Consider the following 18,088-nt stretch of genomic DNA (forward strand, 5'->3'; position numbering starts at 1 on the left):
TAACTCATTAGAACATGTAATGTGTGTTTTTTTAATCATTCTCCTAAGTCTTAAAATAATCATTCTAATTGACACACATCAACAGCTATTTATATTCTTTTTAAAAACAGATAGATACTTTATTAATGTCACACGGGGGAAGTTCAAACCACGATTAAAAAAATCCTCTAATGCTAAAAAAAAAAAGCTAAAATTGATAAAATCCTTAAAATGAAACAGATAAAACTCAGAGGCTTAAATAGCTGAAGTAATATTTAACCCAAAATGCCCCATGTTATTCCAAGAAAATGAAGATACAGTCCTATCTGTTATATTTCACAAAACCTGTATCAAAGATGAAAACCAGCACAAACATACTTAGGTGAGTGCCACAGTGAGTCTACTTGAACAACATGAACAGGTAGAAACAGAGGCTGATTGTTACCTTTGAAGTTCTGGGTCTGGTTGCTGGGTTGATATTTACTCAGCTACATTGTTAGCGTTAGCATGCTGTGTGTGCAGGTGCTTGCAATGAGCCAAAGTTGTGTTAGCAGCATAGCACAGCTGTCTCTGTCCTGGATGCAGTCCAGTCCATATCCAGAGCACTATTTTATTCCTCCAACATACAAACTGAAATCAGCTGATTGTAGCTCAAGTGTGAGTGGAACCGATAAGCGGGATCGACAGGCAAGAAGCTAACAATCCAAGGAACTGGACTACTGGGATTTCCATTCGTAGTGATGATCCAGTTTGGATTTGAGTTTGACTGACATCCTATAAATAGGGGTGGAAATCCCTTTAACAGAAAAACTGTGATGCCAAAATGTTTGTGATTATGATTTCAAATGTAACATCTCGTAGTTAGTGAAATATTGAAATCTATAAAAGCCAGATCACCAGTGAGCTGGTCGATGTTAAGAGTTTGACCTCTTATGAGGTCAAATTAATTTTAATTGAATTTGTATTTATTACAAAATGTAATAACACATAACACATACACGTACATAACACTTATTATACATGTGGTAAACTTACATTTATGTATATTTGGTCTTCAGATGTCTCACAGGTGAAACATGCAAATTAAGCACGTAGAATGCGAATTTCATCTATCAGTTATTTTATTTTCAGCACAGCGATATTTCAGGTTGTATGAATGATGTGGACGTGCATTAAACATGTCCACAGATCTGCTGTGTCTATCAGCTTTGGCCTTCAGACCCTTCTGTGGTGCAGCCACATTAGAGAGCTGTGGAGGCCGTGGTGCTGACTGTAGCTGTGCCAGCAGAGGTATGCTAGTGGTGTCAGAGGATAGTTCTGTGTGCGTCACAGGTCTCCTCTGAGTGTGGTGGTCGGCTGGCCACCCACCTCTTCCATTTTCATACTTCAATCACTCAACAAGTACCCTCTAATACAGAACATATTTAGGGGGGTGTGGTGGACCACAGAGGTGAACATGTATGAGAGATTGAAAGAAAAAGAGAGTATCCACTTAATCAGTCATTATTTACAGTCCAGGGAGGTTTAAAATCAACATGTTCAGGAACCAGGGCCAGGCCTTATGGCTTTATAACTGCTGTTCAAATAATCACGACACAGATACCAGATACGGATAATTCCTCCTCAACTCCTGCCTCCTTTACCTCCTTTCCTCAGCCACGCCCTTCAGGTTATTTTCTAATGTCCCTCCCAACTAATAAAACGATTTATCGTGTGCAGTTCCTTTTCTGAGCGGATGCAGCACCTGCTTTTCTTTGCCTCGTTTACATATGACAGACTTTATAAGCTCACATAAATGCTCAAGAAAAACGGTTACATTTATACATTGTGTATATACACACACGTGCACACAAATATTTGCAAGAGTGTGTGAAATGTTTTGCAAAAGCTGTGAAATGAAAAGAAATGGGAATCCTGAGCGAGGCGATAATGACTGATGGAGCTGCTCAAAGGAAACAGAAGCATTAATATGTATGCTGAGCGGTCTGGTTTGGCACGTGAGCGTGTATGTGTGTGTGTGTGTGTGTGTGTGTCAGGGGGCTGGTAGTGGAGGAGTTGGAATGACAAGGCAGATGAGGGGAATGGTGAAAGTCTGACGCTGCCAGAACCTTCCATGTGTCATTGATTAACCACGCAGAGTTGCAATGATTTAGTTGACAAAGCATCACATTAGTGCTATGGATCCAAATGTGTGTGTGTGCGTGTGTGTGAGTGTGTGAGTGTGTGTGTGTTTAGATTAATGATCCAGGGAAAAACCAGATACTTGTTGAAATAAAATGAGGTGCCAAAGTGATATCATGCCATTGTTTTATTTCTCACGGTGCTATTCGTCTTTTATAACTGGGGGAACGGCTGCAATACTTTTGTGATGATTTATGCAAAAACACTTTGCAGCAACAATAAATATTAAAACAGAAATCAGGAAACTGGCATGTTTGGTCATTTTGATAGAAAGTGTGGTAACTGCAATAGAAGCCTAATATAATTCAGTTGATTAGTGTCGTGCCACATAGTGTCAGTGTCAGAAACAACAAGAGAACTTTCTATTTTCCACCCAGGGAGATGTGCCTTTCTTTTTATTCTACGGTGCAGCTGGAAATGGTTTCATGTACTTCAAGTTTATGGACCTTACTCAGCTCTTAAAAGTGTGTAAATCCACTCCAGTTGGTAGCTGAGTCCTTTTTTCTGGATAAAATATACTGGTTCAGTCTGTAAAGAGCATGAAACTACATCTTCTATAGTGTGTCTGCAAATACAGGAAAAAGTGTGTGCATGTGAAGAGAGAGCAGTTGGCCAGGCAGACTAGACAAGAGCAATGTTTAGGGAAGTTAAGAGCCGACACTTTTCTTAAACCGGAGCTGGACCTGTTTTATCTCATCGAGATGAGAGAAAGGGGGAGAAGGGTCCTTGCAGGGACAAGGCCAGGTCTAGGGTTGTGTGGTGGGTAGAGGAGGAGGGAGGGTAAAGCTGTTGTCGGCCTGAGGGCTCGTCTGTTTGTCTGTGTGTGTGTGTGTGTGTGTGTGTGTGTGTGTGTGTGTCTGGAAGCTGTGGAAGACTCTGCTCTTGGGGCTAACTGATTAGGCCATAATTTCAGGGGTATCTTGTTGGAGCTGTCCCCTTTGCACCTACCACCGCCACCCCTGGGAGGAGCTGGAGTCGGTGCAATAAGACCCCGGGCATATCAACACACACACATTAACATGCGTGCCTATGGAGTGATGGATAAGCAGACGTGGGGATTGAGAACAGGAAGTGATGATTTAAACAGCTATGCCAGTGACTGAACTCTACCCTCTCCCCTAAGTAAGGAACATGAATGTGGAAGGAAAAGGTAAGCGCTGAGATATATGTTTCACAGACATGTCGTCAGTACAAAGTCATCAATGTTCCATTGGATCACATGACTTCTCAAGTCTGCAGTTCTCCTGTTTTTTTCTTTTAGCATATTTCAGCCCATTGTTTGATTTTTGTCCCACTTTGCTATTATACTTAATACTGTTTTCTAATTTGGTAAGTGCCTTTGCTTTAAGGCTTTAAAAACCTAAAAATCAGTCATATGCTGCAGAGCAGTCTTCTTCTTAAATCTGCACTCTTTGAACGATTCGGGAGGTTTTCATGTATGCAAAGTTCTAGGAAAGACACAAGCCAACAGGACAGGGTGAAGTTAGTTAGTGCATGAGTAAATTTAAGTATTGTAAAACAGCAAGTATTTTACTGGAAAGGAGATAAATGATTCTGTAAGCAATTAATGCATAGCTTCCTGTATTTTACAGTGAAAGAAGAACGAATTACATTGTATGCAGATTTAAGGAGTGTAATTTTATATAGTGCCCAACTTCTGGGTATTTTACAGAAAATGTGACCGAAAGTATACTGCAAGTAATTTTAAGTACAAAAAAATGAGCCTATGGTTTGATATAAGAACAAAGACTTTTGTACACTCTACTCTATATTCTCCATGCTCTGAAAAGTACAGCATATTTAGGATATAAGATGGGGACATATTACCAAATGGATGGCCTCCCATCACTGAGCCCAGTTCTGCTGGAGGTTTCTTCCTGTTAAACTGGAGTTTTTCCTTCCCAGTGTCACCAAAGCGCTTGCTCATAGGGGTCATGTGATTGTTGGGGTTTCCTCTGTTTTCCTTGCATCATTGTAAGGTCTTTACCTTACAGTATAAAGACATTGAGGCATCTGTTGTTGTTATTTGGCGCTATATAACTTAAAATTTAATTGAATTAACATACTGCTTAAAATGACTTAAGCTGTACTTAAAATTGCTTACAGTAGCATTTGTGTCACATTTCCTTAGTTATGCGACACCTAAAATCACTCATGCATCATGTAAAAATGATTTACATATTACTTAATGGTACTTACTGTATATTTACTTAATTATTTGACTTGTTACTGCTTCGTTCCAGTGTACCTATCTTTATGTAGTATATGCAGTATAAATATATGAAGTTAAAAATAATTATATTGTAATTTCAAATAAAGTATATTGAAATTACACTTAATTACTGGGAATTTTGCACTTAAATCACATAGTGTTTTGTACGATTTTATCAGTTTCTCTATGGAGGACCACAAGAGCCACGCGCATCGAAATAAAAAATCCTGTGCTTAATTAATGAATTGTAGAATAAAATCTGCATTTGTAAATTCATTTTTGAATTCCAATTTAATAAACTGATTTTTAAAATGCTTTTTAAGTCTTCATTTCAAAAAACATTTTCGAATTGCACTTTAATAAACTTCATTTCAAAAACCTTTTTCGAATTGCACTTTAATAAACTGCATTTCAAAAACCTTTTTCGAATTGCACTTTAATAAACTTCATTTCAAAAACCTTTTTTGAATTGCACTTTAATAAACTTCATTTCAAAAACCTTTTTCGAATTGCACTTTAATAAACTGCATTTCAAAAACCTTTTTCGAATTGCACTTTAATAAACTGCATTTCAAAAACCTTTTTCGAATTGCACTTTAATAAACTGCATTTCAAAAACCTTTTTCGAATTGCACTTTAATAAACTTCATTTCAAAAACCTTTTTCGAATTGCACTTTAATAAACTGCATTTCAAAAACCTTTTTCGAATTGCACTTTAATAAACTTCATTTCAAAAACCTTTTTTGAATTGCACTTTAATAAACTTCATTTCAAAAACCTTTTTCGAATTGCACTTTAATAAACTGCATTTCAAAAACCTTTTTCGAATTGCACTTTAATAAACTGCATTTCAAAATCCATTTCCCTTTCCTGTTCGCTCAGGGATTAACATGTGGATTAGCATTTGGATTAGCAGTTGGATTAACAGCTTCATTTTAAAAATCCTGCAGCTATTCAAATGAGCCACACCGTGGGATGTAAGGAGCTCTCTGATTGGTTGGTCAGACACAGGCTGTCTGCCAGCCTGGATGTTTCTAGCTCATAGCTTCGCCCTGCTAAGAAGCCTGTGTGCTTGTACAAAGGCCGTTCGACCTCGGGATTTACACTCGGCTCGACAAGGATATGTGAAGAATGAAGGGACCCTGCAGCGAAACGGAGAGCCCAACCTCTGGCTGAGTGCCTGTTTACAAAGTCTGACCACCTGTGAAGGTAACGTGCTAATGTGGCTAACGCTAGCATCACTGCACGTAGCCCCGTTATTTTAAGGTCATCTTAGCTGTTCAAACAGAAATGTTTGAACTTGCTTATGAACCTAAAATCACTGAGGCCGTCTCTCCTGCATGAAGTCCAGGTGCTGGTTTTCCAGTGTGTGCGTCTGATGGCCCAAAGCTGACTCAGAGCCGTAACACCATCAATGGCTGCAGTATGGAACAGGTGTGGGTGTGTCCTCATCTCCCAGAGGAGTCCAAATTGTCATCAAACAGCCCTACAGACACAAAAATGTGAAAATATAAACAACCAGACTATCAGCAGTGATTTAAGTACTTTAAGACCTCTGTCAAAACCATTTACAGTATATATCATAGAATTTAAGGCCTTTATGATCACAGAGCATACAGAGAAAAGTACTAAACTGAATCAATTTCAGCTTTCGTTTCTCATGACGTATATTGTATTAATAATTAAATTTCATTATCTGTAGCTTTACCACACATTTACCACACAGGTGTAGATACTGTAGGTTCAGTGAATGCTTAGATTGCACTGATTAGAATATACTGGACATTCAAAGCTAAGATTCAGCGCACTGTGTTACAGGCTGGGGTTTGATGACTTCATCATATATACAACCTTTGATCATCGTTTATGTCCAGTTGAGAATGAATCTGTGCACTCACATATTAAATGAGCTGAAATCAGTAGTGTGATCTCCAGTCTTTATATGCTGAATGAGAGAACTGAAAGCTGTTATTTTAATCAGCCTGTCTCAGTTGTTTTAACTCACAAGTATCACAAAGTAATGTGGTAACATCTGGACTGACGAGTTTACTGTCAGCATTTTAATCGCTAGTTTAAAGGCTGTAGGCTGCAGCCGTTGCTCTAACACTGTATAAATGTAACAGGGCTCAGTGCTGGTTCTAATAGTTTGAGCTGCTTCCAGCTTTATTTGTGAAGAGCACAGCAGCTTACAAAACACGTAGCTAGCTCGTACAGCTGCGACGTAAAACTTTCATAAGCTAAGATGACCTTAAAATAATGGGGCTACGTGCAGTGATGCTAGCGTTAGCCACATTAGCACGTTACCTTCACAGGTGGTCAGACTTTGTAAACAGGCACTCAGCCAGAGGTTGGGCTCTCCGTTTCGCTGCAGGGTCCCTTCATTCTTCACATATCCGTGTCGAGCCGAGTGTAAATCCCGAGGTCGAACGGCCTTTGTACAAGCACACACGCTTCTTAGCAGGTCGAAGCTATGAGCTAGAAACATCCAGGCTGGCAGACAGCCTGTGTCTGACCAACCAATCAGAGAGCTCCTTACATCCCACGGTGTGGCTCATTTGAATAGCAGCAGGATTTTTAAAATGAAGTTGTTAATCCAACTGCTAATCCAAATGCTAATCCACATGTTAATCCCTGAGCGAACAGGAAAGGGAAATGGATTTTGAAATGCAGTTTATTAAAGTGCAATGCGAAAAAGGTTTTTGAAATGAAGTTTATTAAAGTGCAATTCGAAAAAGATTTTTGAAATGAAGTTTATTAAAGTGCAATTCGAAAAAGGTTTTTGAAATGCAGTTTATTAAAGTGCAATTCGAAAAAGGTTTTTCAAATGAAGTTTATTAAAGTGCAATTCAAAAAAGATTTTTGAAATGAAGTTTATTAAAGTGCAATTCGAAAAAGGTTTTTGAAATGAAGTTTATTAAAGTGCAATTCGAAAATGTTTTTTGAAATGAAGACTTAAAAAGCATTTTAAAAATCAGTTTATTAAATTGGAATTCAAAAATGAATTTACAAATGCAGATTTTATTCTACAATTCATTAATTAAGCACAGGATTTTTTATTTCGATGCGCGTGGCTCTTGTGGTCCTCCATATTTCTCACCCCATGAGTTCGATTTCTGGCCCTCTCTTCTGTACACTGTTTCAGTTCATTGATTGCAGAGGTTCGTTGGTTTGCAGGCATTTGTTTATTGATGTTTTGCAGCCGTGACCGCTTACCGCGTGACATTAATTTGTTGGCCATTTTAGACATATAACAAACTTGGCACATCAATTCAGTGAAAAACCTACTAAACATTACATTGATGAGATAAACTATAGCAACTATGAGCAAACAAACAAGTGTTTATACTCTGTCGGAGGAATTAAAACACTTTAATGGCAAACATCTTGTTCGTTATATGGGGAAATTAGGGCTGGAGATGGATGCATACTTACTCCCCCCAACTTTGTTGATGCTGTGAAGTGCGACCCTGGTACCACTCATTATGCTATCAGCAACCCCCTTTAAATTATGCTGGACCTGAAGCCCTACAAAGGTTTGGAAGCTCATCAGTAGTTTTGTAAGAAAGAGTCAGCGGACCTGATTTTTAATACATTTTGATATTGACGCAATATGGGAAAGTAATTTAAACTATTGATCAGAGGAAAAAGAGTTTTAGGATGCTAGAGTATAAAATTAACTGACATTACATCAGCTTGTGACGCTATGTTGTTGTTTAGCTGGTGTTAGCTAGTTTTTACATTAACTGGTTAGACTTGTTTACATATTCCACTCTCCTTGTTCCAGATGTTACATCCACAGATTTGTCACTTTCAGTCTGTTTGCCAGCGTGTCACACGGTTTGACAAGATTAAAGACAACATAAAAAAAGTTTCCATCTCCAGCTTGTGCAAATGCATTTTATCTTCAGATGATAAAATTATTTGAATTAAAAAAACAATAAAGCCTTTCACCTGTGATTCTGTAATCTAAATCATGAGCTGATATTTTCCCCACAACACCACTAATCAGTTCACAAAACATCTCCATGCATCCGGCAGCTGATTTAGGAAACACGCCCACGTTAACTGGTGCTAGTCACAGTTTAAGGTGGGCATTACATGAAGGTGATAGACAGGTGAGGGAGTCTGCAGGATGTACGGAGGTAAACTCAACATACAAAGGAGTTTGGTGTGACACAACAAAACGATCATGACCCCTCCACCACTATGCTGGAGCCTGGAATGGCCATGTTTGGATGAGAGAGTGCTAAGCTATTGGCTAACACTACAAAGACTGGTTTGGAAGCAGCCATCATGGACAGTGCGGACACTGCACTTGCACAAATACATGCTAATTAGTTAGCACCTAACTGATTAATATACAAATAAAATATTAGAATTTCACTCACCAAAACTGAAGCACAGACTCCTCATGAGGACATTTCCGTATTGCAGCCATCATTCCAATGACCCCAACTCCAGTCCTGAATCCTAAGTAGTCTTAGTCATTGCTAGCCTATATTACTTGCTTCTCCCCTGATTGCTAGCACCTGCAAGAATGTTATTTTTTAAACTGATAACATAGGGTTAGGATCATCATTGAAGATGACTTTCTAGGAGTTTTCTTCAGCAGGAAATCTATGCCATAGTTACATTGTAATCACAAAACCCTTTGAAACCCTACACTGTAACCTATCACTGCTATGCAGATGATATTCAGTTATATATCTCCTTTAAGCCCCAAGATGTTTCCAAGCTACAGATTTTGCATAGGTGCATAGACTCCATTACGGGTTGGATGGCTGAAAACTTTCTTCAACTAAATGAGGAGAAGACTGAAGTCCTCGTTTGTGCTCCTAAAAACTTGTGCCTAGTGTTATGGAAAACTTGGGTCCACTTGCTACTTTTGACAAACCTTTTATCAGGAACCTCAGTGTAACTCAGCTCAGCTCTGACTTTGGATGCTAAATCTCTGGTCCGCTCCTGTTTTTATCACTTGAGAAACATTGCTAAGCTGAGTCCAATTGTATCGCGTTCCGAATTAGAAATTGTCATTCATGCATTTGTTTCATCTCGTCTGGATTATTGTAATTCTTTGTTTACTTGTTCATGTAAAGCCTCTGCAAGTTGTTCAGAATGCTGCTGCAAAGCTTCTGACCAAGTCCTCCAAGTATTCCCATGTCACACCCCTGCTGATTCAGCTGCACTGCCTCCCTATTAAATTCAGAATCCACTTTAAGGTTTTGACTTTGACATTCAGAGCTCTGCAAGGACAAGCACCAACATATATCAGTGACCTTTTACATCCATACATTCTCAGCAGGTCCCTGAGGTCATGTGATCAGGGCTTGCTGGTTGTCCAACACACAAGGCTGAAAACAAAAGGCGACAGAGCTTTTGTAACTGTGGTGCCCAGACTGTGAAGTCTCTCCCTTTGAGCCTGAGATCTGAGGACTCAGTGGTCGCTTTTATAAAAACAGCTAAAAACTCATCTTTTTAATGTTTTAGCTTCTGTGAAGCACTTTGTGATTTTTATCTTGAAAGGTGCTATATAAATAAAATTTGACTTACTTTACTTACTTACTATTGTGATTAGCCTGTTGAGTTCTGCTGTACATTTCTGGCCATATTTTATTTTTTTTGTACCAGTGAGAGAATAACAATCGTTGTCTCAGTATAAGGAATAACAATCATAGCATCAATAAAAAGACTCACAAATGCAAAAATAAAATTCCTGGGGCAAGATTGGACAGACATTAGGGAATGTAGGAAGAAGTGGAAAATCTTGAGCGACAAATATGTTTGCCCCTGGAAAAAAAAACTAAAAGCTGACCACAACAAAGAGCGGGTACCCAGGAGGGGAAAAAGTCCCAGCTTTTTATTTGTTTCTGTCGACTGGCACCACATATAAAACACCAGGACAAGACCACAAGGTAATTGACGCATAATGCACCAGCACAAGCATAAATGCTGGGAACAATGTCGGCATTTACGTAGATTACGTGGTACACTCTACAAAGATTCACAACAGAACTCTAAATCAGACCCCAGAGGGTTGCTTCATTCACTCCCCTGAGAATAGGAGAGGCTCAGCAGACAGCAGTCAGCTACAGATGCTGTCAGTGAAAGAAGTCACACCCCCAATAATTCAAACTGTAATAAAATCTAAAACACTTATCAAATATTTACCTGCTGCACAGTTGCTATGAAGGGCTAAGACTTGACTTGGTTTTGAAGTTGACCTCAATTGTCCACTTAAAGTACAGCAAGTTTTTGTTGGACCTTGCACATTGGCTTAATTTGCAAGCCCTCAAGGTTGTTGCTTGATAGTGCCTCTATCTGCACAGGACGTCATCAACTACCTGATAATTACTGCAACATTTAGCACCTAAAGCAGATGTTTGCCTTACGCGTTGGCAGAGACGTGAGTAAATATTGGACTTATTAGGTGGCCTGAATTCTAACATTGTTCACATATGGTGCAAATATAAATAAAAACGTCGGTTTTTAACCTTTGAAGGTTCTTAAAATTTCAGCTATGTTTGAAATTCCCACCCCGAGTGTCTATGTCTCCATCACTGCACAGAAGTGGGATTTTTTTTAATCTTTTTTTGACATTAAAAATTCTAACTATTTGTGATATATAATGTAACAAAAAAGGAGAACAAATGCTGTTCCTTTTGTTCCACATAAGAAATGTAAACATAAAATAAAGGCAGCTATCCGGCCTTTATGATCAACTTCCGCTGAAGCTCAGCTAACGCAGCTCGGACCTCAGCACCATCTCCGATCATCAGCACCAGACATTTTCTGACCTTCAACAACGAATCTCCACAACCTCTTATCTGATCCTCTCTCGTAAAGCTTCGAATGAGTGCAGTCACGGGTATCGACCAATGAGGACCTGTCTGATCTTGAGTGGCGTTTTCATTCCCGAGCCAAACAATCCTTGTGGACAAACTGCCCTTTCTGTCTGTGAACTCCAAAGTCCAGTTCATCCCCATTCACTAGATTAGATAACCTGGTTTTAAAGGCAGGGATACTGTTTGCTCAGTGACTCCTCTCTGCCCTAATAGCATCTGATCTAATGGGAGATTGCGACCTGCTTGTTGACAGTGGAGGCCCACGCAGCGTCATGGCAATGGCCAAACAACACAGGGAAATAAAGCTGAGCAGCAGAGCAGAGCAGCATGGCTGAACCCTTTCCTGCAACACATAGCAAGCAAACTGATGAACACGAACACAGTGACAGCAAAAACTGGAAAAAGACTTCCCAGTGAGACTTCACTGACCAGTTGGTAATGTCACAGCGGCTACATCCATCTGTGCTGGCCAATCATGGCTCTGCCTTTTCTGCTATTGGAAAGACATGAATTCAACCCAGTGTCAGTCATTCACCAATTCACATTCATCCTCAGCAATATTCTGCTTATTAGGGGTCTGGAAATTATGCAAACAGTACATACAGCTGTCATGAAAATGTCTAAAATGGGTTCAAATCACGTGCAGTCCTTTTTTTTAAATTCTATTTTAATAACATTTGACTGACATTTTTGGTTGTTTTGTAATCTGACAGACACAAACTAGTATTGCCAGACAGAAGTTTTTAAAAATGGCATGTTTATGCCATGTAAATGATGATTCTCTTGGGGTTATATCCCATTGTGTTGTGTACTTGTGAGCTTACTTATGAGTCTCTGGACAGTTGAAACGTATTGTTCCCACATGCTAGGGTGGCACGGTGATGGAGTGGTTTTGCAGGGGTTTCAGATGTGCTGCTTGTCTGAAGAGAATTATTCTTCTTGTTGTGGGAATTGTTTGTTTTGAACCAAACTGGGCTTTTTTTAGATGTCTTTTCAAGAACCCAAGGAGACTGCTTGTCACCTCTCACTTTTTAGCCACATCTCAATGTTCTTTAGACGTCTGGCAAAGTCATCTTTACTGTCTTTTCACTGTGTTTAATCCAAGTTTTTGATGCTGTTTTTCTTTGTGAGTTGGGATAAAATAGGCTGAGCTTTCCTCCCGGCGCAAAGTCCTGCATCCAAAGCTCAGTGTTGAAAACTTACCTCAGTTACCTCAGTTGTTTACCCTTTTCATGCCTTTTGAAAACCATCTATTCTTTTCTGTAATATTTCTTTCTTTTGCATGTTTTCTCTGACTATCTCCCTCTTTCTCTTTTTCTGTCTACCCCTCTGGCTGAGTGCTCCAGTCCAAGCTCAAGAGGCAGAGGCGGCTGTGTATGCGGGCCCAGCCTGGCCCCGGCCTGCCCAGCGTCAGGCTAAGTGCCTCTGACAGCCCACCACACAGTTATTAACTGTGATCCGCCACCACGGGGCCTGGGCAACCCCGCGCCGAGGGGAGGGTCCACCAGAGGGCTCTGCTCTAAACACAAAGACTGCTTTCACTTTGCTCTCAGTTTCCTCTGCACTCCACCGTGGAGCCTATACCCTTCCCGCACTCGCTAATACATATTCACATAATTTAAGATGCACTGCTTGCACTCTTTCCTAATATTTGCTGTCTGTGTTAGCCCGGAGCTGCTAGGAACCTGACCTGATTTGGTGCATGGAGTTTTATTTTAAAAAATATCTGTGAAGAAGGTTATTTTATGAAAGCGTATCTGGGATCACATACAATCCAGTCAAACTCACAACCACAGGACGTACAGCACTACTTCATCAGCTTATGGAACGTCATCCATAGACTTGTGGCTTTCATCCATATAGGTGGTCCGCAGCATTGTTTGTCCTGCACTCACCCTCCTATGTGCCGGCCGCCCCTTCTCTTCCTCACAGGATGTGGGAGAGGGGAGAGTCGTCACCCCTTCAAACAACAACACAACACGGGTCATTAGAAGACAAAATTGGGATTGAAATAAATAAATGTTAGTGAGGGGAGGACAGAGAAAGAGAGAGAGAGGGAGACAGACAGAAGAGGAGAGTGAGATCCATAATGACAGTTGACTATGTTTAGCCCCCAGAAAGGCACTGGGATAAACAGCAGCTTGTCCTAGCTAACAGGACGGCTTTAAGTCGCTGAATTGAAACCCCCAAAGCCACTTTTTCCTGCCCACATCAGCCATAATGAGAGTCCCAACATTCAATTGTTGAATAGTTGAGGCTTTTGCCTTTGAGGTGACTGGCTTTAATATAGAAACACGGCATACACAGTGGAGCAATGGACATCCCCAGCAGTGTTCAAAGCTGTGGCGGGATAAGGACACGGCTGACATGCATTATTCCTTACAAAAGCTGCCCTTTGTTTGCTTTACGCTCAGATCCCACAAATTGTAGGCTTCGTCCGTCAACATTTCTTATTTCAGTCCTTTTTTCTCCTCCTTGCCCCCCCCCCCCCCCCCCAGCCCCCCTCCTGCTGTCCTTTCTGGCCTTGGCATGTGTTTGTGCTTTACTGCATTGATAACGCCAAAAACACACGCACACTTAAAACAATGACACTGTAAAAAGAACAAGTCCACTGACCTTTTTTTGTTGTCAGTCTGCGATCCGTTTACACAGGTCAAATGTAGATGACACATAACCTTCCTGCTGACCTTTTTTATTAACAGGTGTAAACTATTCTGGTTTGGGCAGAATTTGTAAGGCGTGTAAGAAAATAACCTAGCATTAAAACATGACTACTTTCAAACAGTTAACCAAAAATAAATACAGGATGGATCATTTATTCTTTTGGGGGGTTTTTTGTTTGTTTGTTTTTTCCATCAAGTTGTATTGATGGGAATTTATACATTTCAGAAGATATGATTTATGTGAATTGATTCAATCTTCATAGCCTCCCATGTTAAAATACCCAACATAAAAACCTTATTTATTGGTCATTTCTGCCTTCATGAATATTTTGCAGGGTGAATTTTCTATCACATACCCTTTTACTCTTTTAAGGTTTCAAACGTTTTTTTTTTTTGTTAAAGAAAAATCAAAACAACACTGGTTCATAGAAATGTATTCAGCTACAGCTCCAATTATTTCCTGTGCTTCTGGCAACTTTGCTCAATACTTTCATTTGCTGGTCAAATAACAGCCCTGGTGACCTGTCTAGGGTGTACGACCCGCCCAATAGTAGATGGATAGCTTTTATTTATATGTTGCTTAGCACTAATTAGCCGATATCTGTGTCTCTGTGTTGCGCCTGCACAGCTTATGGATGCAGCTTGCTAACCAAACTAGTTAGCATTAGCTGACTTAGCTCTCCATCCTAATAATGTCTGCACAAAGTAATGCTGTCGAAGGCTTCGTACTGCCACTCCACAAATCCATGAGTGATGTCAGATGGCTACATCCGTTTTTTATATACAGTTTATGGTTTTTACAGCGAAGCACCAAAGCATCAAATCATCAAATCACAGCGGAGTTGTTAATACACCACAAAGCTTTCATACTCCTCAGCTGATTCCAGTTTCATGCTGTGTTTAAAATGCTTTCAGAGACTGAATCATTTTTTAGAAGAAAAGTTTCATGTTCTGCTCTGAGTAATGCCTCTGCGTCATTTTAAGCCTTTCTACAAACCCTGCGTCTGACAGGTCAGGCACCATTAACCAAGCACACTGCCGAGTCAGAGCAGGTCACAACACCCGTTGGCGCCACCACACACACACACACACAGACACACACGCAGAACAGATTGCTCAATTAGCCCTCCTTTAGCCTGTGCCTCTCTTAACCCTGCAGCTACGCTTAGAAGCCATTACACTCAGGGTCAAGTGTGATCCCTGTGCTTATCTGCATCAACAACTGGCAAGTGTAGGCGTGCTTTTGCATGCACACACATTTTACACACAAGTCTTACAGGCCTCTGGTGAGCACTGGGAGTAATAAAAAGTGATTTAGTGAAGGATGTGATTGAAGAGGCAATGCTGCCCTCATGTGCTCTGCAATTTGTAATTACAAGTGGTTAAAACTGATTATTTGTGGATGGATGGTAAATCCCCAACATAACTCACTCAGGCATCTCCTCTCAGAACCACATCTCACAAAGTGGGTGACCAAAAGTTACCTCATGCTACTTTTCACTCCTTCACTTCTTTTCAGTCCTGAACAGTTATGACAACAGGAGCTCTTGATATTGCTGTGAAAACCCAACTGCAGCAACTGATCCGACTGAGAAACAATTTCTTCGTCTGCTATGGTTCCTTAAATGACCTGAGCCTCAGTGGTGCTATCAGGATGTTGCAGAAGGAGGCAGTGTTGAGGTGAAACAGTGAGATGTTTTATCTGAGCCTGATGGCAAAGCTTCTCGTCTCCTCTCCAGAGCCTCATCACTCTGAAAATGACTAAGGGATGTGTGGTGGGCTGAAGAGGAAACTCCCTTTACCACAGCCCTGCTATCTCTGTGGGAGTTCATTATACACACAGACTGGCCACACACATGAGCACACACGCATACACACAGTCATTCATATGCATGCAATATCCACTGTGGGAGACTATTACACACATGCAGTCTGAGATGTGAACCCTGTGGGGCAGATGTGTACACTATTCACCACATTATAAATATGATTCTGTGGGCATCCATGCAGGCAGACTCCCCCGCAGAGTTCCACCCACAAGGTCAGCGGCTGTGGGATAAAGGGGTGAACGTGGAAGCCGTTATAGTAAAGCCGTAGAGGGGTCATAGGGTGAGAATATGTCACATGGACCACACATACATGCACATCTGTACAGATGTGGGGACCTTCATGCTTCGAATGCTAGAGTGACTCAAATGTTGCCTTTATAATGAAATGTTCTTCACTACACTAAAACAAACTGCTGTACAAATACAGGAAACCTATACAGTTATTTCCTGCCCTTTATGAATACATGTGACTGCTTCAAATTCTCATTATTAATGTAAATATTACCAGGAGGCTACTGTGTAATTTTACAGTATCATACAGTAGTTTCTCTTTGGCAAAAAACCTTTAACTTTAAATCATTAACTTAGTAGTGCTGGTATAGTTAGTAAAATAGTTATCTCTAGTTCTGCAGCTGATTGTGGGCTGCAGTGTTTCAGTGTATGTTAGACTGAGTGTTAACGTTTAGCTAAAGCAGCATTCATCGTCGGGCTGCTTATTATCATTGAATACAGCACCGTTCCAATAACTTAAGGTGAATAAAGAGGGTGAATTTAGGCTATATGCATGCTGTTGTGTCTTACAGCAATAAATTGTTTGTGGCAATTGCAGTAAGAATACTAAAAAAAAACTGTACTAAACAATCAAAAATGCTATGAAAAAAACAGTTTAATGTTAGTAAATCAGTCTGGTGGTATTTCACTGTAATTTAACAGAGTGCATTTAGACAGTCATGTGGAAAATAAACTTTTTACGGGACTCCAAGAAGTCCTGTGTGTCAGCACCTATAAAAGGTGAACTTTTGGCAGTTTGCTGGTTTGAAGCATTCAGGTGTGTGTTAACATAATCTTCCTAGAAGTGGACATCGCACCAAATTCACCCCAAGATTAGAGCTACAGCTCAGACTCAACATGCCTCAGTTAGTGAGTTAAATTTGAAAGTTCATGACAGTACAAGTAGAAAAATACTTCATAAGATCTCCATTTCTCTCTAAAAGGAACATGGCAGCACAGCTTAGGCTTGCAAAATGACATCGGAAATAACCCAAGAGTTTAACCCAAAGTGGAGAGGTCTGGCCATGATACACAAATACACAACTCCAAGTCTAAAAAGCCTAAACACAACATATCAGAGCAAACATCTCGTACCAACTGTCAAGCATGACTTGTTTCGCAGCAACAGGACTTAGACACCTCGTAGACCTGGAATCATCATGAACTTCTCTGTGTACCAAAGTATTGTAGATCAAATCTGAGGCCATCTGTCTGAGAGCTCAAACTTTCCTAAAATTGGGTCATACAACAAGACAGTGATCCCAAGTACAGCAGCACATCTACAATAAGGTGGCTGAAAAAGAAAAGAAGCTGTTGAACCCGACTTAAATGGTATGCTGGGACCTTAAGAGAGCTTTCATAAATGAATGTCTGCAAATCTCAACTGAAGCAACGCTGTAAAGAAAATTCCTCCACAGCGATAAAGTCATTCAGAAAACAACTGAAGTTATTATTCCTGAAGGTGCTTCTACAACATTTCGAGTCACGGGTGCATTTTTAAAACTTTTTCACATGGCTGTATTATCCTAACCTGTCCAGGGTGTACCCCACCTCTCACTCCAAGCCTGAATTGGATAGGCAGAAGAGAATTGATGGATGGATGTATTATCCTACTGCAGTATGAATCTTCCTAATCAGATGAAAACCAATCTAAAAAAGAATTGAGTGTATGATCAGGGTTTAGTCCATTTGTCCAAAGTAGCGACTAACCAACCGTCTGCCACAGCAGACTTCCAGTGCATGCATAGTTTTATGCTGAGAAACTCCTTTTTGAATACGATAAATACTTCTGAATATTAGATGAAAAACGATGCTGTATTTGTCACCACCACAGTGGAACTTGACAGCAATGTCCTGTTAAAAACATGAACCAAAGCCTTATAACAAGTGAACAGGTTGATTTATGTGTCTATTAGACACAGGTATGTTTTTATGAAGGTGTTAACATTATTACTTTAGTTTGACTCTCAATTTAAAAATCTCATTATCAATTCTACATATCAAGACTTGTATTTTAACATGTTTTATTATCAATTGTGATTTCCCAAATTTATGCGATTATCTCACCAAGATCTCAGAATTACGACCACAATACAAACTGGTTATTTTTA

Source organism: Neolamprologus brichardi, chromosome 16, assembly GCF_056152115.1.
Source record: "Neolamprologus brichardi isolate AB-2024 chromosome 16, ASM5615211v1, whole genome shotgun sequence".
NCBI lineage: Eukaryota > Metazoa > Chordata > Actinopteri > Cichliformes > Cichlidae > Neolamprologus > Neolamprologus brichardi.